Raw genomic sequence first — 24,347 nt, forward strand, 5'->3', positions numbered from 1 at the left:
ACAGACACATTTTAACAACACATCACCCACATTTTTATTGTGCTTGTTTAAGAAAAAAAAAAAAGAGTAAAAGTGTTGCTTAAGCCGAATTTCACCTTCGTGCGGTTTCTAATAGTTACAGTTCAACAAGCAGCAAAATAAATGCTGGACAGAACAAAGACGTGTTGACACCTCCGCTATCTACTTTGTGTTAAATTGCTGAGGACCCTCTGGTTTATTGCCACACTGGAGACTTTTTGTCCTTAGGACAGGGAGCAAATAGCAGCGTTTCTCTGCAGTGGATGGAAAGCGGGGAAGAGACGCGGGCGTGCCAGGATACATTTTTCCAACCAAAATTGTTTATTAGAGCTTTTTTTAAAAACGGATCCAAAGTCACCATCTTTAAATCATTAAGGGCAGATTGTTCCTCCCTCTCTGAAGGAGATGTCCTCATGGACATGGAAACTGATGGCCCTTTTTGGACACTCACAAACAGACTCTCCTCCCCCCACCCCCGGAAATAACAATTGTAAACAGCGTCCAAGGGCAGAGCTAAACAAAATCCTGGCTTTGCAAGCGCCTTTCCCCCTTTACTTTATCTTTTAGCAGACACGAGAAGAACCAGCCCGGTAAAACAGGAGCTAAGCAGCGACTGCCCGATACAGCCCCCCTGGCGTCGCCGGGGAAAGGCGGCGTTGGAGAGGTGGGGAGCAGCTGGGTGCTGCGGGATAAAAGCGGGGGCTCCAAGGTGGCACTGCTCCCATCCCCAAAGGCACCTGCTGGGGTCGCAGGGCAGGATCCGGCCAGGGCTGCTGCCCAGGGCAGCGGGGCGGCGGGATCCCACCCGGCGTTTTGAGGACCGCGGCATCGCTTCGCCAAATGCCCCGGGCTGCAAAACACTATGGGCTAGGGCTCAGGGCTCTATAGGGAGAAATCCACGCAGATATACGTTTATCCATATATATATATGTGAGATGGGTGTGCGAAGCGGCGGCTGCCGCCCTCCTGCCCGCAGCCCGGGCTGGCGGTGCTTTCGGGCGCATGGCAGAGATTGTCTGCGACAGGTAAATGGGCTCCGGGTCGCAGTAATGCCGAGAGTATTTTCAGTTAATAGGGGAGGGAAAATGAGGTGTCTGGAGCGATATTGGAAAGTACAAGATCGATGATCCGTCCTCGTGTCCAATCAGCAGCCTTTAATTGACTGTATTTTCTAGGTAATTGAGCCGCTGTGCTCCTAAATTGAAGTGGAAGATGTAACAATACATCTCGCCGGGAGGAATTACTCATTACTTCATAATGAAATTTTCCTTTTGCTGCGTGGGGCCGCTGCCGTTAACGCCTTCGCCGCCGGCGGGGACGTCCGCGGTCCCACGCAGGGCGCCAGCTCCGGGCACGCGTGGGCCATGGCCGGGGGGGACACGGGGCACCCGATATACAGGGGCTCTGCCTGGGTCCCTTCGGGTCCTCTTCGCCTGTTCCCGGCCGGGGCCGAGCCCCTCGGAGGGCGCTGGGCGGCGGCGGCCGGGCGCAGCCCCCCGGGACGCTCCCACCCCGGGGGGCTCGGGGTGCCCCGTGTGCCGCCTGGGCTCCTCTTCGCAGCCAGCCCGATTGAGCTCCGAAGGGCCTTCCCCGCCTTGTTAGCGTTTGATTGATTGCCTTATTAAAGCGTGTTCTTGTAAGTGTGACCGAGCTGATTGCACTGCATATGTTTGGGATAATGCTCATTTTAAACAACTGAATAATAATAATACTAATAAAAAAAGGACCAGAAGAGGAAGAAGATGAGCTCTAGAGAACGGGTTAAGCCTAAACGATCCCGGGGAGCGGTGTTGTAACTCGCGCATTAAATTGCTCCGTTACCATCAAATCACTCAGCCCTTTTCGGCTCTACTCAGACCATCTTTGTTGTGCTTTATGTCACCTTCTGTGCCATTAAGTGAGATAGCGCCGAGACTACCGCTTACTTCCCCGTCTCAGGCTATACGTTTTTATTAAGGCTGTATGATTAAACTGGATCGGATCTACTTTCCCAGCACGATTCTTTACTCCAGCCACCAAATCATTAGAAAATCGGCTCTCCATATTTCACATTTTCTGCTCGGTTGTTAGGTCGTTTTCCAGCACCTGCAGCAAGGCGTGCGGCTCCTTTAGCTTTTGGCTTGTATATCTCCAGGATCCTTTTGTTTCCTGTTATTCTCCCGCTCGCCTGCCTACTTAATTTTACTACCGAGTTTAGCCCCTGAAAACACTCTCCGCCATATGTCACCCCAAGGCCCGCTGTCCTGCCCCTTACAATAGTGTCACCCGGGGGTAAAGCCACCGCCAGGACGACTCGGACTCTCTATAGCACGAATGGCTTCATCCAGGCGCATCAGGTTCCTGCACGCGTGTACAGGGGGAGGGAAGCGGCTCCCAAGTCCTTCACCCCCGAGCCCCTCATTTGTTGCCCGCTCCCTGCAGCTCGCCTTGCTGTGCCTTTTGCAAGGGTCGCGTCCCGCTCCACACCCGAGTGCGGGGTGGGTCCCGCGAACGGCTGCGGTTCGGGCAGACCATGGTTAGGGCAGGTCCCCGTCTTTGCCAAATTTTTTCTTCTCTTTCTTTCTCTTCAAACAAGAAAACAAATAAATCACCACAATCTCCCCCCCCCCCTTTTTTTAAAATCAGTTAAACTGAGTATGCCTACAACCAGGCACATAGCACAGCTTTACACTAATATTAAAAAGACAAACAAATAAACAAACACAACATTTTAAAGAATCACCGTCGGTGTACTGCATGCACGTATGTACACACAAAGCAAACGAGCAAAGCGATTTTCCCCGCTGCCCTCTCCGCGAAGCAGTGACTGGGACTTCTTGAGAGACAGAAATTGCCACTTAAGAACATCACATGAAAGTATTAAGTAATTATTTAAAACAAGGCTGTTTAGAAAAATATTTGTATTTATTGCAGCTGCTCGATTGGCCTCGTTAAAGCTGGAGAGCATTTAAATTGTGCTACAGTCTCATTTAAATCCAGTTTCGTTCCAGCAGGCTGCAGAGCCTGAATAGAACCAATCACTCCATAATGATGATGAATGAGAAATTAATTCAGATACAAGCAAGACAATTTAGGCCTTCATCTGTTTAAATAGCCTTCCAAGATTATTCGCAATTGCAGGTCACAGTTTTAATCAATTGTCCAATCTTGTGAAAGTCATATCCTTGCATCTTCATCGGGATTATTTATAGCGCGGCGAAGCCCAGTGAAAGGTATACGCTCTTAATAGGAACAATTACTTAAAGGGAAGCGTTTGCAAAATGAAAAACAAATGCCTCCGTGGGCAGTAAATGATCAAACGCCTCCTCGCGCTCCCGACACATCCTTCCACGCTCGGGGGGAGGGAGGGCACTGCAGGTAGGGCGACAAGGGAACAATTGCCCCGGTCCCCCCACAGCCGCGTTGGCCGGCAGCTCCGAGGTGAACCCATCCCACAGGGCCCTCCCGGATCCCCCCGGGGGCGATGCGTGCAGTAGGTGCCCGCAGCCCGTGGTGGGGAGCAGCTTTCAGCCAGCCCCGGGATGCCAGCCCGTGTGGTGGCGTGGACCGGCGGTTTTTTTTTGCCTTGAAGTTGAAGCAGGCCGTTTTGGGAAGTCGGGAGGGATGCTGCGTTTCTAGAAGGGGACCTGGGGAGCAGGAAGGAGGACAGCTTTATTCGTCGGTGCCCCTTCTCTGAGCACAGCCCTTTTTACCTGCAGCCCTAAAACCCTTCGCCCCCCCAGGCGCTGCCTGGAAGGGCCGCTTCGGGCTCCTGCCCAGGCTCGGAAAAACACCTGCTGCCCCTAAAAGCTCAGCCAAAGAGAAGGCAGTACGAAGGGGTGCCTAAGAAGGGGTAGCTCCCGACCCCACGCCTCTTTTCCCCGGGAACCTGTGCGTGGGAACCGCCGCCACGCGTGGCCACCGTGGGTCCCTCGGCCCCGTTTGATTGCTGCAAGAGCCTCCTAAATTTGGTCGCAGAGAGGGGTGGTCGCGCTGCCCACGGAGAGGTGGGGGTCCCGGGTGGGAGGGTACAAGGGGGGGGGGTGACACGTCCTGCCGGGGAGCCGGGAGCCCCGGGGGTGCGGTTTTCCCGCACCTCGTCTCAAAGCTGGGGGCTGGGGCAGGGCTGCGGGATTTGGGGCGCACCCACCCGTGGGCACCGTCGGGATTTTGGGCACGGGGATGGGCACCTGTGTCCGTGTCCCTGCTCCCGACACGGGAGCCCGGAGCAGCGCTGGTGTCTAAAACAAAAGCCTGCCTGCAGGACCCCCGAAGCTCCGAGGAGCCAATCTCAGCAGCGGACTTTGATGTATTGCTGTCCAATTAGTGCCTTTAATTGGTGTCCTCTGGGACTGGCAACCCGGGAGCGGGGACGGCGAGCGCTCTCTCAGCAAGCCCTGCCCGCCTGCAAGGCAACAAATAGATAACCCGGCTGGGGAGCACGCATCCTGCACCCTCCCGAGCAGCCCATCAGCCGCTTGCAAACCTTCCCACGGGGCTGGGTGCCCACGGACACGGTGTGCCCACGGACACGGGGTGGCCAAGCAGCGGAGGGGAGCGGCTGTAGCTGCCTCCTCTTTAGCTCCGGAGCAGGGGAGGGGGCGTTGATCAGCGCTGTTTAAAACATACCGCACGTTCCTTCCAATTTGGCTAATGAAGGTCGTCTGTTGAGCGTAATTTTAGAGGTTAAATGAGGCTGACTGCAGATTTAAAGATGCTTGATAAAACGTTTTAGTTAAATGCCACGTACTGTATGTGTAGATCCTATTAGAGCGCTCTAGATTTACCTTGGGGGAGGAGGAAACAAAACAAATACACAAACAGGCAGGGAGGAAAAAGCAACGCCAATTTATTCCAAACCAAAAACGCTCGGTCGAAAAAGAAATTGATCGCTTCATCCATCAAACATATAAAATACATTTCTGAGATCAGAAGTCACTCTGAAAGAGAGAGAAACGGGGGGAGGGGAGGAGTTCGTTCTTGACAAGAACCCTCAAAAGGGGCGTGCTAGGGAAAAAAAAGAGGAATAAATGACGGCTGTCACTGTAAGCTCACCTTGATGCAACTCTGATTTTCTTTTCTTTCTCTCTATCTCTCTTTTTTTTTTTTCCCTATAGCCACAAAACCCTTTAAGAAAAAAATCACCTGAAGGCAGAGGAAGATGAAACTTTTGATTAATAAGGAAATAAATTTGGCAAAACGGAAAGTGATGCTGACTTGTCTAAACCAAAGTTAATGGAGGCATCTCTGGGGAAGGTATTCAGCCCGAGGCTGCCTCTAGAGCAGAGTAGTACCTAGTAGTACCTAGTACCTGTGTAAACCTCGACACTCAGCCAACTGACCTTCTGTGGGAAAACATTTCTGATTGATATTTGTAAACCGAACTGCTTTATTTGCTCTTCTGCATTCACTTTTTCAACACTTTTTTTTGCCACACTCCTTTCAAACAGCAGTACAATGTTACATTAGGGGTATCTTTTACAGCTGGTCCCCAGAAACTAAGACCCAGACATGTGTCATACATTGCTACCAAAAGTCACATCCTGAAAATGGCACTTGCCTACCTCATGGAGAGACCCCAGTTTGCACTGAGGTGTGTGCACTCAGTTTCTTATCCAGGAGAAAAGACTCTGTCTGTTCAGCCAGTTCTGCCAATGGCTTGATTTCACCCTGCTAAATTTTTATTTAAAAACTTTTTTTCACTTTCCAATTTGGTTACCTGCAATCAAATCCTGAAGATCTACAAAATGCATTTTTGCTTCCTTAGGAGAGGTTTGCTTACTGCTATTTCACTGCAGGATCCAAGATGAACTGCAGAGCAAATAAAGTAACTACTATTATGAGATCCGCACAATTAATGTGTGGCCTTGTACTCCCATAGACTGTGAATCACTCCTGGGAATGAATTACAATTATTCTAACATTTACTCAAGCCTGTGTACTTTAGCGAGGGTTTTTCTCTAATGTGGAGACATTGAGTCATAGGTTCCAAAACCACTTTCCACAAATGACCTGACCTGAAGTAAAATTTAATCCAAAACCGAAAGGTCTGGTTTACTAAACCTTCATCTAGAAACAAGCGCAGACTCGCCTCCTCTGACAACTACAAAATAAGTTGAAGATCATAAAGAAAAGGAAAGAAAAAGAAAAAAAAAAGAGGAGAGGAAAAACCTAGCTTTGTCAATGTTTATACTCCCTTTGTAGCCGGATGAAATGTGGACTGGGATCCATTCCAGAGTCAGAAGAGTGCTCAGCCAGATGACGGGGGTTGGTTTGGCTCCAAATTATAGTCCTAACACATTCCTGTTTCAGTGGCTATGTGGATTTGGATGAGTGGACAAGCCCAAGTGTCTCAGCTGTTCTCAGTCCTGAGCAGTGCATTATTGCCCATTAATGCTTGCTCACAAGATACAAGAACACCCCTCTCCCTCCATTTTGGCTCTCAAAGCTTTCCACTGGAAAGCCTGCATGTCATTTGGGTCACAAAGGCAGGTTTTTACAACAGAACTGTACTGCAGTAATGAGCAACCAAATCATTGCTGATAACAAGGCAGTTACTCTTGCATCTTTTTAGCCCATTTATCTAATCTAACTTCAGATTATGACATGAGATCCTCCACGAAAAAAGGCAGTAGCATTACCAATTACAGTTCCCTACTCTTGATGTCAGTACAACAGTCTACAACCATGTCTCTGACACACCTACTGATTTTTGTAATATAATCTTCCAGTTGGCAACTTGTAACCCAAGGACTGTGGCCAAGCATTTCTAAGCTAATAGTGCAAGATGGATTGGAATACAGGCAACATGACTTCCATTTTCTAATGATGCTTCACATTCACATTCACAGTGGGAGTGTGGTGTGGAATCTGCAGGTCCATATATGGGAATCAGAGACATTGATGCTGTGCTTGGTTCCCAGTGCTGATCTCCCTGACATTTGTCCTGAATGGCATTCCCCAGCCCAGTATTCCTCCACCAAACCGAAATCAGTTTTACCCCACATCGGGACAGTTACCTGAGATTTGGAGCAAGTGATGATCAGCAACATCATGCAATTTTAGCACATTCAGATGCTTGTACAATTCCTATATCTTATGCAAAGTTTTTACCCAGACACTTTGTCTTCAGCACCAACCTCCCTCCTTAGCCAAACAAAAGATACTCTTAGATCTGCTTTATAATTCTTGATACCCAGGTCGGCAGTTAGGGTGACATTTTCTACACACGTGGTTTCATGGTGACATGGCAACACCATACATAAGGCACATACTGCTACATAAGTCCACAAAGGGCAAAAGCATCTACCCTAATAGCTTCAATCACTTTTTATGCATGAGCATAATTCTCACAACAGCCTCTTCTTGAAAAGCAGTTCTAAAGTTGAGCATCTGTAAGCATGTCATTTCAGTTTGGCATAACCATCCCTCCAGTAAGGGATGCTACTTGAGTCATGTTTACTGTAATCTTCCATACCAGTAGAAATTCAAGAGTTGCTGTTACCCTTCTCATACTGATGTTTTTTAAATAAGTCTCCAAGATGTTATTTCCCAGACTCATTAAAATTTTGTTTTATAAATTGCTAGTTTAACTCTAGAAAAACCTACAGCTTTATCTGTACATCCCAGACTGTTATATTTCCTCTCAGTTATTTATTGTGATGCATTTGACAGCAAAAGACTTTCAAAACGGGTGCCTGATGTGACCTGACATACCAGCACATGGAGAATCTTAGTAGCACATGCCAACCAGGATTCACTCTCAACGGTAAAAACAAACAGAAAAGTCCAGAAAAGAAAAAAAGTCTCCAGTTTGCTTATTTCTAATAAAAGATGTTCAGCAATTTATCCTTCTGTTCTACTCAGCTAAATTACTGAACTTTTATTTCCCAGGATTTTCCATGAAAGGACTTTGCATACTGTACTAAAGTACCTCTCTGTCTTCACTCTGACAACCTAAGCAAACTAAATTTGAGTGATCTGTCAGTGCGAAGCACTTTCTTCAGTTATTGAGCTCTGAGTGAGCCTTTCTCCTACACCATCTCCAATTTTACAGCCTTCTTTTTAAAAGCATGTATGAGGGTATTTAGCATTTGTTCCAGAAGTGGTCTGTCATTCATGTTTCATCTTCTATTTAACATTTCCTGTACAGGCAGCCAAGAATTGCACTGGCCTGGAAGCAGTTCTGCAGCACTGCAGTGGGGCCTCATGTTCACACATTTCTCCATTATGATCTTGCTTTTCTCTGTCTCTCTCTTCTAGGACTTGTTCCCCAGTCTGTAAGGATAGCTTTCATCCTTTGTTCCTAAATGTCTTATTTTATGTTTTACAATATTTAGAGTCTATTTGTTTGCCAGGCCAAATTTCTCTGTGACATTCATGCACCTTAGCTGTAGGGCTGTCCTGCTACCTAGGACAGATTTACTAAAGGAAAAAAAAAAAAAAGGATCATAACCCCCTGATAGCCCTGCTCTGTGCACTGTCATCTCTTCGTAGACAAAATAAAGGCTACATAGGTGTGCAGGTGCCACATACACAAATCCTTGACACAAATTTGATCAACATCGGGCATGTACATACTTCTGACTACCTGATTAAACCAGCCAGTAGTGCTGATCCCACCGCTGTAGAATCTTGCTAGCAGTAGTCAAATTTCCTGATGATTTCTCTATTGGCAACTCTTCTTGGTGATTTTTAAATCAGACAATGCTTAGGTTGCTTGACAAATCTACTGATTTGGGACACTGTACAATATAGTGATAATGCATAATAAACTAAGATTAAAATGTTGTGTGGTAATTTCCTTACAAAAGCCTAGGCTGAGGCATTTATAAACTAAACCCATAATCTCATCAAAATAAATCAAACGTGCAATGCCAAGACCTATTTTTCATAAAACTATATTGATTGACATCATTTGTATTCCTGTCCTAAATTCTTTATGAAATTAATCCCATGTCAGTTTTGCTTTTACTGTCTTTTATATTGGTGTCATGCTAATCAGCCGACAGTTACTGGGTCACCTCATTCTTTCCTTTGTAATAGAAGAACAAGTTTATCTCTTTTGGAATTTCACCAGTATTCCAAGATTTCTTGCAAATAAACCTCTGAGTTCTCAGTCACTGCTTTAAAACCTCCTGTATCTCTATCCCGTTAGGCATTGTTTGATATCCTCTTCAGTTAATGACCTTATCAAAAGTACTTAATCTTCCTCTTTTGTTCCAATTACCTTGCCGTGCTTTCCAAATCCAGGTTAAAACTTCTAGCTAGTGTCAGTTGAAAGGATTTCTTCTGTTTTTAGCATACTTTAGAACTTTTTCTTACTGTTCTTATGCATACTACCTTTGCATTTTTCCCCTTGTCTTTAGCTTCCCTTATCAACTTTCTACATTTTAGAATTTTTAATGTATGTTAATTGCAATCTATTGTAGGTTTCTCTGCATGCTGTACTTTGATCTTTGCACTGCACTTATTTGCCATCATTTCCTTCTCTTCCAGGACTGTTCTGTAGTTAAAAATCTGCCCTCCATGTCGATATTGCTCAGAATTGCTCATATTCAATGTAATTTCCGGTCTCTAGCCACCCACTAGTTTCCAGTCTAAAAATTAATTCATCAAAACAAGGTCCAAAAAATAGCTTTTTCCATGCTGGACAACATGCCTTTCAAGTTGGGGAATTATCTATGATTTTTAGAAACTACCAGTGATGGTTTACTGCTAGCTGCATAAGAAAAAGTAGCACATGTGCTGTACTGAGTTTGTCCAGATGCTACTATTTTTATTCCTAGATATTGCAGACAAATGTTTGAGAGGTAATTCACCCCATTCTTGGGTTTAATTCGTCAGTTTGCGACACACCTCTGTCAGCATTCCTGGTCTTTGTCAGTTAGTACATCGATCCATAAGCATTTAGTTGTGAGTTATATTTACCAACAGGTCCTCCCTCCTTCCACTCACTGCTTTTACCTACTCTATCTGCTTATCCAGATTATAATCTGAATGTGGTGCTCCATTCACATGACTCATCCCATCAGGTTCTAGTGATGCTGACTGTATCTTTTCCCCAGTAAGAATTTCCTGCTCTGTGTCTGTGTTACCCACACACCCTTCCACTGATGTAGAGGAATCCAAAACATTCATTTTCTTCCATTCTTTGTTACATTGGCTCACAGTTTGTTGTTTATTATACCATATTTGCAGCTGGAAACACGTCTGTATCTTCATCTGTCTTCCCTGGGGTCACTGTACTAATGTCCTCCTGCTGTTCTAGCTGATTTCTAGCCACTCCCTTACCCATGAACGAGATACACTGTTCATACAGCCTCTCTCCTACTAGTGCATGTCCTACTCTTCCACCAAAGCAAATGTTCAGTTTCATACCAGAAGCAAAGTCCTGAGTTCACTGCATGTTTTCTGCTTTTTACAACATGTAAGCGAGGAAGGCTCTCTAACAGATTTGTATGGGCAGCCATCTAGACTTTCCTCTAGTTTCTTTTCTCAAATCCCCAAAGTCTTCCTTTAACCCTCTGCCACTAGTTGCAGTGAGTGTCAGAGTGGACACTTCCAGGATGATTTCACAATCATTTCTGCTTACACACTGCATTACCTCTTGTTTTTTAACTTAACCATTTTGGTGACTTCCTTGTCATATTGGCTGTTTGCAACCTGACAAAGATACCTACATGTGATTTTTTTTTTTAATTTTTATTTTTTAAAAAAAGCTCTGCATGCCATTTAAGCCCATGCTTTGGAAAGCTTATGGCACTAGGCATTTGGTTTAGCAAAGGATTGCTACATCTCTGTGTGATCCTGAGCCAACAGCTAAGGGACTTGTTGATCTCAGTTTATTTCAGTTCAGTCAATTTCTGGCAGCTTTTACATTCCCCATAGCTTTCAGTAATGTCATGTTATTCTGTGCCATCATGGAGACCTTTAGTGCAATGCTTATCAATGACAAAATAGAAGTGATGGTATATGGATGCATTAAAGCAAATCTTAAATTGAATTTTTGAATCTGAATAGTCTTTCTAGCACTTTTCTGAATCTTTTCCCGGTTTGTCTATATCCTTTACAAAGTGAAGATTGTATTCTATTAACAGACTTATGCTAAATACAGTTAAAAATATCTCTATACTTGCTACTGCAATTTGAATTACTCATATGAGCTACCACATCACTTTGGGAATTCATGGTTGGCGATTTTCTCTTACTCCTTCAGAGGTTTAAACCTTTTCAAAAACAGGCTGTCCCACATCCACATTCAGTGACAAAATCAAATGCGATACAACACGTGGGGCCATTTACCACTTGATCCAGGAAATTTAGTCAAAGTGATATGTCCTTAAAATTTATTTATGTTCAAAGATATTTGCATTCTTTTCCAGCATTTCTCCCCCCCCCCCCTAAAATATTGATAGAATTAATGAGCAGCGGTGATCCATAGGAAAACTGCTGGAAGGTCTGTGATAGTTTTCCCTTTAGGTCAGGACTGTCTCCCTTGCTGATCTATTAGTTATCTGGTTTTCTACCGAATATATATTATATTTAAATAGTATTACATTTTTACATCAGAATCTGGATTAAATCAAAAGACATTATTCTGAGTCTGCTAAAGAAATGCAGATATCTTTGCCAACCAAATATACTATCATTAAAAAAAAAAAAGCAGATCCTTTTAACAGGACTTATTCTTCCTTAATAAAGCAGAAACAAAAATGCTTTTGATGACAATTATTTGTGTGGCCATCTTCTCATTATTTGTTGGTTGCATCTTACATTATTTTTTCAATGGTTCTGCCTGGGAGCAACTATTCGTTTTAACTTTAGTATGCTGATTTTTTTTCCATGCTCTTTAAAACTGCCTCAGTATTATAAGACTTTCTACATGCCTTTAATACACCCTGTTGTCTTCAATGTCTTGTGGTATTCTTTGAAAGGAAGTCTAGAATTCAATTGCATAGATAGGTTATCTACTCAATTTGGTCATCTGCATTTGCAGACTGCTCTTCAATCAAACACTCTTGGGACTTTTTATTCCATGATTTCAAACTCTTCTATCTGTTAGCAGACAGGCCAGAACGGCTTTGCCAAATGGACTCATTTTGATGTTACTATTTGAAATGTGCAGAGCTTTGAATTTTAACCTTGGGCACAGTACTTGCTGTGATTATGTTGTACTCAGCTCCAGTATCTATTTGGAATTCACTTTTTATCCATTTCTTTCCAGTGTCAGAAGCCAATCTGCTATAGAATCTAACAGTGTAGATTTAATTAAGAGACTTAGTAAAACCTTTGTTTCATTAGCAGAGCTTCATCTTCCAGCTGCATTTTCACATATGCATTTTGCTATTGGAGAGCAGTGCCAACACCATTGCACTGTGTCAAATCTCTCCAGGGTTACTGCAAACAACCCTGGTCCCTACAACGTGCTTCTCCTTGCAGCCTCACATTCAGTTTGGGCATGTGTTTTCAATTGTACGCTTCTTTCTTTCAGCACTTATTAGATACTTGGATTAGGAAAACATGGTTTCTGCTGTGTTTCAAATACCTTTGCAACTTCGAATTTGTCTCTCACATTAAAGTTGTGGTGGCCTAGTTATCCTTTATTTTGTCACAGATAGTTTTGTTTAGTCTGTTAGTCTGTTAACATTCATGTGATTTGGCTTTGCTACACAGTCTGATGACTTAATGGGTCAATCATTTCAACAAAGAGGTATTCTCTGCTAAACAGAATTTCTTTCTTTAAAAGATATGCCTTTTGCATGGCTCTTCTTCCTGTGCTTTGCACAACACGTCAAATTCTCCTTGTATTAATCTTTACTTTAAAAATCTATATCTAAGAAAACCTTTCTGTACTTCTAATCATTCATTAGTTTTGCATTCTGTTGCAACATTGCAGGTAAGAACATACTACTGCTTCTTTCTAATGTTGTAAAATTTCCAGTGTTATGATTTTCATAATCTCTTCTGCCCCTTACTCTAGGCTTCTATGTATGCCAATAGAAGTAGCTCAGGCTTAACTCTAGCAGAGCCAAGGTACTGCTCCCTGAGCAAAGCTCTGTTCTGCAATTGCCTAAGCCCAGAAATATTTTATTCAGCTGCTGCCAGGCTCCAATCACTCCAATCATTCAAAGAGGATCTAGGGAGCAAGGATTAGCAAGTATGTATCCCAAATGGCTTCAGAGGCTAGTCTGTACACAATTGACTGTTTAATTGTATTATCTGTTTATTTATTTATTTATTTATTTATTTTTTCTAAAGGAAACCCTTACACACGGGTAGAGGTACGGTGTGATCCACTTGGCCCCTGCACAGACAGCTGCATAGCAGCCCTGTCCCAGGATGCAGACTACTCTGCAGGAAGGGATGGATCTCCATGTGTGTCTGCTCCTCCTTGCTCTTGGAGAAAGCCCTGGTGCTTAATACCAGCTTCTTCATTAACTGCTAGGGCTTGGGGTACTTCTGGAGTTCCTGTTACCTTTTTAAGACTGGCTTTAGTATGCAAAGGGCATTTGTGCAAGGCACATAATACTAAACCTACCTGTTCTGTCAGATTCTGCTTGAGGCAGGATTTTTAAAATGGTAGTGAGGAAGTATGTGCATTGCAACCACTCTTACACTGTTCCCAATAGATTCATAGTTCGGAATTTAGTGATGATCTTTTCATCTTAACTAGATTCAGTTCTGCGCAATATTCATTCATTTCTTTTGAAGCGGCATTGAGTTTGTACTTCAGACTGTTGGGCCTAGAATAAGTTTCTTCTTGTTTCTGACAACATTTGCATTTTAAATGGTTTGGTTTTAATAGCCTGTCTGCAAACCTCAGCATTGCACATAACAAATTCTGAAGTATTATTGATAAAAGCACTAGCTTCTGGATCACCCCTGGAGCTTGCACAGAAATGGCAGCAGCAAATCATTTAAAACAAGTTGGATAAAGCAGAACTTGCAAGTGCAACATCTCACTCTGCAGATACAAGCCTGCTGTAAGGGTAATTAATGACTTGTTAATACCAAGACAATTTATAAAGGAGCCAACTTAAGACAATCATGAGGAAATGAGATAAATAATCAGCAGAAACAATAAAGATCAGTTGCGACATAATTGCAGAACAGTATTCAAGGGCTCATGAGATCTAATGCCTTTCTATTCCTTAATCAGACTGAATATGACATTGCAGATGTTACTTATTCAAAGACTGTTGTGTGTGCATCTGATTCTATATAGCATGTCTCTGAGAGCAGCTGCCAAAAGGAGTGAGTATAAGTAGCTTTTCCATTATCTTCTATGTGTGGAAGAGACTTTTTTTTTTTTTTTTTTTTTAATAGCAGAACTCATAAGAACTTAAATGTTCAGAAAAGCTGCTTTTAAGCTAATATATAACTTTGGTATATACAATAAAACACAGCTTTCATGCTTCATGTGTTGAGGAAGAACGCTTGAAGTTCCCAAAATCTCCCCCAAAAGACCAATCAAACCAGAAAGGATTGCTGTAACTAGGTTCACCTTGTGGCACTCCCACCTGGGGAGATTCAGTAGGGTAGTGTCTAGAAATGATGCAGTCCAGCCTGGAGACCCTTGAACAATGTAACACTTGCCTGTGTTATTGGAGTGAGGTGCGTTCTGTTGCACATGACTCAGTGTCTCGCCATTTCTGTGTATGTCAATAAAAGCCTAAACACGCTTTTGTCTAAACAGTAAGCAGCTAACAGACTTCAGACTTTACAAATAGCCATCAACTATAACATCTTCTGCCATCATGCAGGCAGCTGAGCTAAAGCCTCTGTGTCCTCTCAGTTAGTACAAGGGCTCTTTAGCCAGTCCCGTGCCACAGGACTAGCTGGGAAAGGCATAAGGAACACCAAATGGACAAAACCAAACATTTCACCTGATTTGCTCCCACTTCAGATATCCTTGTCTCAGGTCACTGTTCTGGCACAGGAAAAATGTTTCTTCTTGGAAGACAAGTTGCTGGCCCGTACCTGTTTCTTAGAGTAATATATGTTTTCTAAGGAGTAAAGGTCTGCTACATATTCTTCTTTCCCCAATTTACTCCTTCTCACTAGCTCCTGGTTAAAGCATGTGGTAGCAGATGTGAATCAGAAAATCAGCCAGAGCATGATGCTCTCCACCCACGTTTTGTTACAGGCAAGGATGACAACCTTCCTTATTATTGTGGTTGCCTGATGTTTCCCATGATATAATTCTCTGAGTAACTTCCAATTTTGCCAAACACCATAGAAACTTTCTATGCTGGGCGTACAGTTCATGGTAAATGTACACACACATATATTTAAGCAGAAAATAAACTATCACTTCTAAGAAGGAGCATGGAGCAAAACATGGTGTTCTTCCCATGCTAAAAATTTCTCTTGACCTTTTTTTTTGGAAAAACATAGGTCATCTCTCCCCTATCTTGAAATCTGGCAGCCTTTATTCATTTGTGGTCTTTACTCGTGGATGAGCCTTTTACCATCCCTTTGAGACGCTCCTCCAGCTTGCCATCATACAAGCCTCTGAAAAATTATGGCTCTCAAGAGCTCAGTAGGAGTATTTTAAGACTGACTGGACTACAAAGTCATCATCTCTCTTGTGTTCTCAGTCTTTGACCCACTGAATTGTGACTTATTCCCTGGACAGTGACACAAGTACATGTACCCCAGAATATTCCATGGCTTTGGAATGAGGTTACTTGTATGAGAAGTGTGAGATGGTTAGTATAAATCCTATTAGGAGGGTAGTAGAGCACAGACACCTCTATACACATATACATTAGTATATGCACAATAGTAGACAGTTCTTTTTCAGCTAGATTTTGCAATGAACTACTGTATTTGAAGTGGTGTCATATCCTGTAGGTGATGGCAGAATGCAGCTACAACACTTTCCTGAGCCTCATGGAGAATCTGGGGACAGAAAATTTCTAGTTCCTGTTCTAGATTTGGAGTCAGATAGTCAACAGACAGCTCAGAGCTGCAGACAAAGTGACAGTTCTAGGACAGAGGATGCAACTTTGGTGACTGAGAAGCTTTACAATAAACAAAAGCACAAATGGAGTTCAGAAGTTGACAATTTTTCAAAGAGTTTTTTACAATTGCAGTTCTGGAAATTATTGCTTAGGTACTGCTTAACTTTTTTTTTTTTTTTCTCAACAGCCAGAGTCCTTCTTTGGATTTAGCTATAAATTTCACAAAGATTCTTCTTGCATGGAGCTGACCCCAGATGTCTTCTTTATTTTGTAGGTCTTTCTACTGCTCAGGCCTCTGTGACATAGACGCTGACTCCACTCTTCCACCAAAGCCATCTGGCACTATCTGCTATAGCCTTCTATAACGTCAGTGCCAGGATCATTTTCCAAAGGTCATGAATGTTCCCCTCCTTCAGCAGTAGGCTAAACCAAGATCACCTCCATGTCTAGTGATTTAGTCCATGTTAGCAGGATCCATGCCAGGGTCTTCCTAAAATGTGTGATAGATCCATACCATCAGCTTGGCAAGTGCCGGAGACTTGCTGAAAGGTGCTGTGGGGAGTGCTAGAAAGAAGTTGGCTTGGTGAGACACCTTTGCTGGGTTACCACAGAGGGGATCTACAGGTGTTGTAAAATGGACACGTCTGGTCCTGCAGTGAGAAACATGATGACAAAGTTCATGAATAATTCTGTCTTCATGGCAAAGGTTTGAATGGTGTACAGTAACTGGACCCACAGAGCACCCAGTAGCCAATGCAGAGAAAACAAAATAGTAAGTACCTGCTTTTTAGGTCAATAACCTCTTACCTGAATGACACAGTATTTTTGCTGGGGTAAAAAAAAAGACCCCAGCACATAAACACATAAGGAAATACAGAGTGAAGTCATCCTTTTTTTTTTTTTTTTTTCCCTTAACTTTGGTTATTTTACCTTGCAACTTCAAAGCTGTTTCTCTAATATTCTTTAATTCTCTTAGCATCCACACACTGCTTTATGTTTCCTTTGCTATCCGTTGTTCCCATTTCCTATGGGTTGGTTTCCTTCCTCCATTGCAATGCTGAAGCTTCTTGGAGGAGAACTGTCTTTTTAATCAGTGTCTATGTGGCATCTAACACAGTGGGCAACTGAATCTGATCCCAAATACATAATTTATGTACTTTGTTTGGGTCACCTCACATCTGCTCATGTGGCTTGTCTGGCCAAATTCATAGATAACTTCTGTTCAATTACAGATTGGTATAAAAGTGTGGAACTAGACAGCACATCAGATATAATGGATTAAGAGTTCAAAGAAGTCCACAACCCAAAATTATGGGTTATGCTGCTGGACCACTTTTGCCACTGGACCAGTGGCTGCTGGACCACTTTTGCAAAGATATTCCCTTCATTGCCCCATGAAAAACTGGTGTTTGATGGAGGTTAAAGGAATAGTACATTTGTTTATTGGAAGGGATCAGGAGAAAGAGAATAGAAAAAAAAAGGAAACCAGAGTACAATGCTCCAACCTTGGCTGAAGGGGCTTTACTTAGTGAAAATAAATCACAGTATGTAGAAACTATCAGCATACTTCACTGTACATTATAGTGAATAAAGTATACAAATAGGCCTATGACTGAGGAAAAACAACAACAACAACAAAAATCAAAACCAACCACCCAACAAAAAAAAACATGCATGAATCACAACTGTGAAGACTTTAGTCTGGGATGTGAGGATTTCTAACATGATATGAGAGAGCTGCAACAGGGGAAATCAGAAATAAAAGGGAGAAAGAAAAATAAAACCAGACCTGTGTTCAGTTACAAAAATAATGAAATTTAGTATAAAGCAGTGCTATTTTCCAACATCCACTATTTTAACAACAAAATCTGAGACTCTTTTGGTCTCAGTGAGACAACACTGGAAATCATGTTGAGAATGAAGGGAAGGAGAAAGACACAATAAGTTTTAAAGTTATTCACCACTGCAAATATGCTAATATCTGCTAGTATTTACTGGTATGTATTAACATTTGTGCAACAAAGGGCAAGGCAGAGAACATCAAGCGAGGAATGACTTGACAGGATTTCAAGGAGAGAAGATGTGAGAGGCATGAAGTTTGGTACCATAGGGAGAAGTGAGATTCAGTTTCATTAAGGAATGAAAACTTTGATCCAACACCCCCTGACGTCAGTGGAAATATTTCCATTGACTGGTTCCTAGCCCCGTGATGTAGGGTATATGGAACATGGTTAGAGTGAACTGCAAACCAAATGCACAGCAAAATGGACAGAGATGAGCAAAAGTCAAGAGAAGTCCAGCAGCTCCATGAAAGTTTCATTATTAGTATGTACTGCTGCCAGCATAAGACAAGCATTTTTTCTTTGTACTTTCCACACAAGTGGTGTTCATTTAGGTGTGGGTGTGAGCATATAGCTCTTCTAGTTACCACTGGCACACACTGACTGCAAGCCACACGTGTGAATTCTTGGATATCCTTTGGCTTTCACATCGTGTTGTGGTTGTGGTTTTTAAAAACAAGAGCAATGCACATCAGCATGAAAAGAGACTGACACCTGACTATGAAATGATGATATAGATATTTTCCTGATGATTATTTAATCAAACAGGAGAACTGAGAGTGTCAAATGAGTACCAGCAATTTATCAAGAGCCAGTTGTAGAAGGAAGTGTTCTCTGAGTCATCAGTGTGATAATTACCACTGACATTTCCCCAAGGAGAACTGCATTTTTAATTGTTACAAATATAATCACACTTCTACAGAGAAGTGGGAACAGAATCCTTTCAAGCCTGTTTCTGGAAATAGAAATGTCTAAAGTTTCCGTGTGGAAAAAAAAACTTTGTGATAAGAAATTATTGGGTACACCAGAATAAATATGTCATTGCAAAGGTTAACTAAAATACCAGCTACTGTACTCTAATTTCCAGAAGAAAATGCATTTATTAAGGGTCTCTGGGTTAAGTCCTGGCTCTACTGTAACTGCAGTTTCCTTAGCTGGGCTGGAGCTGACTGAGCTTTGGTGGGGAGGAGAGGAAAGTCTGTGTGGACCTGCCAGCTGAGCAGGAGCCGTCTCGAGCTCCACCACCTTTGCTTTGGCTATAGGGGGGGTAACACAAAAGCTGCTTCTCTCCCATCGCAGCACTAATATGAGCAGTCACACGCAACTGCTCGGAGGTAGCTTTTTTTTTTCCAATGGGCAAGCCAGAACAAATCAGCTATGTTTTGCCTCCCCTCAGCTCCCTGTTGCAGGCAAAAGCCCTTTCTTACTCATATTCCCCTTTCAAATCTGGCAATTGTGTAAATTGGGAGATTTTCCCTGACAGGATGCTAGAAGAATGAAAGTCTTCACTAACTTTTTGGGTGTCACCTGTAGCCTGCTGAAAAAAACTGAGCTAATAATATACTTGCCACTTAAATCTGCTTGCCAGCTACATCTATGCCTTTGTTAATTAAGGTAGCTGTACTGGATTGAGGATAAGAGAGGTAAGTTTTGTAGGAACAGATTATGTCTTTTACTGGACTAGCTGATATGGCTAGAAAAAATATTGAATTTTTATCAGGGCAGCAAATCCTTCATTCTGTCAGATGAAGTTATTTCTAAAAATCTCTTAAATTAAAAATAGTATCAGGTATTTTAGCCTCTCAGTGGGCACAGAAGAACAGTGTTGGGGAGGGGAAGGTATTTAATCCTTCCTCAGTAGTGGGCTCTCTGTCATACAATGCAATCACCATCACAGACATCTCCATCTCCTCTACAGCTTGGTCAGGTGCTGCCTCTGTCCCTGGAGCACACAGGTCAGTAACAGGCAGTTTTTAACTAAACTGTGTTTTATAGAGAGTTGCAGTCTTGCTCTTCAGAAGTGTTGATGTAGCTAGCAGAGACTGGACATCAGGAGATAATACAATCTGATAACCAATCTACATGATTTAGGATTTCAGCTGGTAAAGTTATGAAAACAAAGAAAACAAAAACAAACTAAAAAAAACCTACTGTTTGGCTAAGAACAATTTGGTTTAACTCCTTTTTCATTAAGGACCTTGGCCCTTCTTCAATTGAAATCAATGGAAATTCAACTCTAGGTTAAGCAGATACCACTGAGTAATACTGACAGAGCCATTCCAATTTAGCTTGGGCTGCATTTATACTACTAAATTAGAATGTTCTCGGCCCCTTCATAGCTAAAATCAAAAGGGTTGTTTTTGTCCTATGTAAAAAAAAAGGACAATAAACAGAGATGAGTCAAATTGATACTAAATGTAAAAAGCATACTAATTACTGCTATGTTAATAGGCTAAAAAGTGAAGAAACAGTATATCCAGAAACTTGTAAATAGCTTTTAAAAGTACAATTAACTGATTACAGCAAGATTTGAAGTTTCATGTAAGTGAATATGGTACCAAATTAAAATAAATAAATAAATAAAAGAGTAGAATTTTGACACATTTTTACTCTGAATGTGCAGACCATCAGGGGTTGCATGTGAAGATAATGGATTTGTTACTGTTTTTGCTTATCCACACTTTACATGATGCACCATCTTGGAAACTGCACACAGAATTTAGGTGCATGTGTATTTATGGCACTTTCTGAAACAAAACAAAACAAAACAAAACAACAAAAAAAAACACCAAAACAAAACCAAACAAAAACAAACAAACAAACAAACAAAAAAACACCATCTTTTTAGGGGACTATGTACTAATAGGACTTAATCTTCTCACAGATTTGTTTTATGATGTTGCCTTCAACCAGACTGTGCAATCACAGCTGCCTCCCTCAGGCACCCTTCTCTTCCCCACCCATCATCTCAGTCCTGCTGTGAAGCCATACAGAGCTTTCCAACTCTTAACTTCTGTGACCTTGTGTTTGCTGCCTGACAAAGGGTGTTGGCTTATGCTAGCAGTATCTGGGGTTTCCAATCTAAGCATTTCGTAGGTCCAGGTCTTTTTAGAAGCCAAGGTCAAACATCACCAGGTGAACTCATCCTATTATGGCCAAATGCCTGTGCTTACCTTAACCCTTACAGAAAAATTACAGCTTGCAAGATAGGTCTTCTAAATGAGGCCAATATTTCAAAGGGCTCACTGGAGTACTGCATTCAAAGATACACAGATGATGTTAAGCTTCTGCTCTAATTCATGGTATTTGCATTTTATGGACTACTGAAAGAATGTAGTACTTTCAATTATAAAAAAACAATTTTACAATGACAAAAGGTTCTTGAAATAATTATTTAGAAAACAAAGCCTTGAAGAATTTGGCAGGAATTCACCCACTTCAGACTTAAAATATATTCCAACTTCATGCAGCTACTTTTTCCTGGACATTTGAAGATATTACTTCCATGGTAAAGTTGAAAAGCTATGAGATCATTGTCCCCTGGGGAAAAAAATAAAATAAAAAATCACTAAATATTTCATGATGTCAGGAGATTTGACTGATCACACTTGATGTGATTTGACACATCAGAGCAGTGGGATGCATGAGCTAAGAAAGAAGAACTTTTTAGCAATTTGTTCCCAGCTTATAATGTGACACCAATGCTTCCTGAAACCTAATCCAACACACAGGAGGCATCCCATTTTCTAAAGATCTACCTCCATTTTTACTGTTTCAGATAATATTCCTTAGTAAGCCTTCAGATTATGGTCCGCTTAATATTAAAACATTTTTTTGTTGAATTATGAACATTCATCTCTCATCAGGGAAGATAAGTGTCCCTTAGGAGAGACATGAGAAGAAGATTTGTGAGATCTAACAGATTTGTACAAGAGAATCATGACAGGTATTTCATAATGGGAAGATTCTCAGAAAGATAATTCTTTAGCATACAGATGAGTTTGCTACCTTAGCAGATGTTCACCTTTTAAGTAAAAATATGCTTTTAAGAGACCCTCTGAAATGTCACAGTTATCCCCATTATTAAAAGATATCTTGATTTATATTATTACAATTGTTGAAACATTCCTAAGCAATAGGTTCTGAAAGCAGTACTTTACCTGCCCTGCAAGACGTTTAATTAATTCCGTACTTTTATTGTAGACACTGCAATTAAAATAATTCTTGACTACCTCACGGAATTTTAAACATTTTCAAGAAATGAATTCAATACAAGATAGTGTGTGTGCAATTCTGCAACTTGGTCTCCCAGCTGTGCAATAAATTGCTGGGAGAAACAATTAGTGTAAAGTCATTTGTTAGAGAATGAACCAAAAATGTATCTAAAAATGCCAGTACTAAATGTGCTGACAATTAAGAGCAAATTACTTAGCAAAGATGCCATGTGTTCATATGTTGCTTCAGCTACATGCATTTGATGTCTAGCACCACATTTATGTTTAAGACATAATTGCACATTTTGTTCAATTTTGTATCTGTACTGAAGTAAGGTGATATGATGCCACCACTTTCAGACAGGACTCCCCAGTGTCTCCAGTTATCACCATACCTTTTCATTCCAAGGGCAAAAGTATTTCTAATTACATGTGACACAAGCCTTACTCATTCATTTTGATTATTTTTCCCTTGCCCCCCAGAAAGTTTTATAGGGCAACAGAATGAGAAACAGAAATGACTTACAGTGGAATTGATGTTACATGAAAAGATCTCTCAGGGGAAGCCGTAGGACTGTCATTGCCCCATCAGCTGAAAACTAGACTAGACAAAGCATTTTTAACCCTTTGCAGAGGACATTCCTGCATTGGTTGGGACTTTTACGATGGCCTAAAGGCTCTCAAGACCAAACAATTTACTCCAAAGAATAGTTTACATCATTATATTTCACTAAAAGCACCTGGACAGATACACAGAATTTTTTGATTGGGTTTAACTACACAGTATGAATAGATGACTTTTTTTAGTGTCTTACAAAAAGAATTTGATAGTGCTTAAGAACAGATTTACAGTTCACATTTTTCAAAAGTGCTTGGGTAACTGGAAAATGTACCCCTCCCCTGAAATTACAAAATCTGATGTAAGGGATCTCTAGAGCTGAAGTTGCTTCTCTCTTTGAAGTCTAGAGAACAGGCACCACACTGGGAGAAGAAAATGGCAATGTTTCACCAGCCATGCTCGGTGAGATCCAGCCTTAGACTTTCACAGACTGCTAATAGCAACATGTTCTTATCTATCTGTGTTTCTGTACAAAGCTGAAATCAAGGTGACATATGCAGATGCAATGGATGACCAAAATAAAACTAAATTATTCATAAATATTTACCCAAATCCCTAACTGTGATCCATCTTTCCAAACAATACTGTGATAGAAATATATCCTTCAAATCCAGAAAACTATTTGCAGAGAAATATACTTCAAAATTTTGCACTTCTGTCACATTTCAATCAGACTTCTTTCAAGATGACTTAATTTGCTCCTTCCAAATCTGTTTTGGATAACAATAAAATATAGCTACTGTGACCTGCACTGAAGACTGTTAATTAAATTTATAAATTAATTTAAATTTTAAATTTAAAGCATTAATAAAACTTCACAGTTAGGCAGGGAAGGGATCTATATTAGCACAGCAAAAATTCACTGAAATTACTTCCCTTTGACAACTCATTTGCCATACTTGATAAGTGTCTATTGCTTTCTTAAAAGGTAAATCAGGACAATGGGCTGGGAATCTGTTAAAGGTGAACCAAGAGAGCACACACTTCCAGCCTTCCCAACAAATTTCTAAGTTTTATTACTTCAAGTCACATCCATATCAAATATTTTTATCATTCTTATTAAGTAGCTTGTCTATGGATCTATCTAATAATTTGTAAATATCATGCATTCGTAGAGAACATCACAAACTTCTTTACCTTCTTTTATTCATTTAGTCCATAATGGTAGGTCATACCATACACACAGATTATATTGTTTGGTGACATAATCCATAGGATAATTAAGCCAATTTATCCCTAGATTCATTTTCTCCTACTTATGGTTTTTCACTGAGTTGTTGGAAACTTTCAAAGACTTATACCACTTTGAAAGAAAATATTGTCAGAATGAGGAAAAATATCTTGTAGCTATGTCCTTTCACTGAGAACCTGTTTCATAATAGACTGCTATTTTGGCCAGTGAAACAGTAAAGAGTGTTGTGGAGAAAAGTGATAGCTAAACTTCCTTTATCTGTGCAAAAGTTCTTCTGGCTAAAATGTTGGCATTAGGGAAGTCAACAAAAATATTTTTACACTTAGGATCCCAATGACATACATTTTCTATCCTCCAAAACCCCTCTAAACAACATCATAATCCACTCTTCTCGAAGGAAAGCATCTTATCCAAGATATTTATTCTCCATATCATGGGGATTTTTTAGACTTCCTCATTTTTTTCTTGTCAGTCTTCCCCTTTCCACTTGCTAACTTCTATAGCACCTTTCCTTCA

General features: G+C 41.4%; 1 long non-coding RNA gene across 1 annotated transcript in view; it reads right to left on the reverse strand.

Annotated features, from left to right (window-relative positions):
- Positions 1-12,378: 12,378 nt before the first annotated feature.
- LOC136790042 (uncharacterized) overlaps positions 12,379-24,347 on the reverse strand; it is a 37,536-nt gene continuing 25,567 nt past the window's right edge. The window contains exon 3 of the long non-coding RNA XR_010829200.1: positions 12,379-16,615. This is a non-coding gene — a long non-coding RNA (uncharacterized lncRNA). The remainder of the gene's footprint in view (positions 16,616-24,347) is intronic.

The sequence above is a fragment of the Anser cygnoides genome, chromosome 2 (genome assembly GCF_040182565.1).
Source record: "Anser cygnoides isolate HZ-2024a breed goose chromosome 2, Taihu_goose_T2T_genome, whole genome shotgun sequence".
NCBI lineage: Eukaryota > Metazoa > Chordata > Aves > Anseriformes > Anatidae > Anser > Anser cygnoides.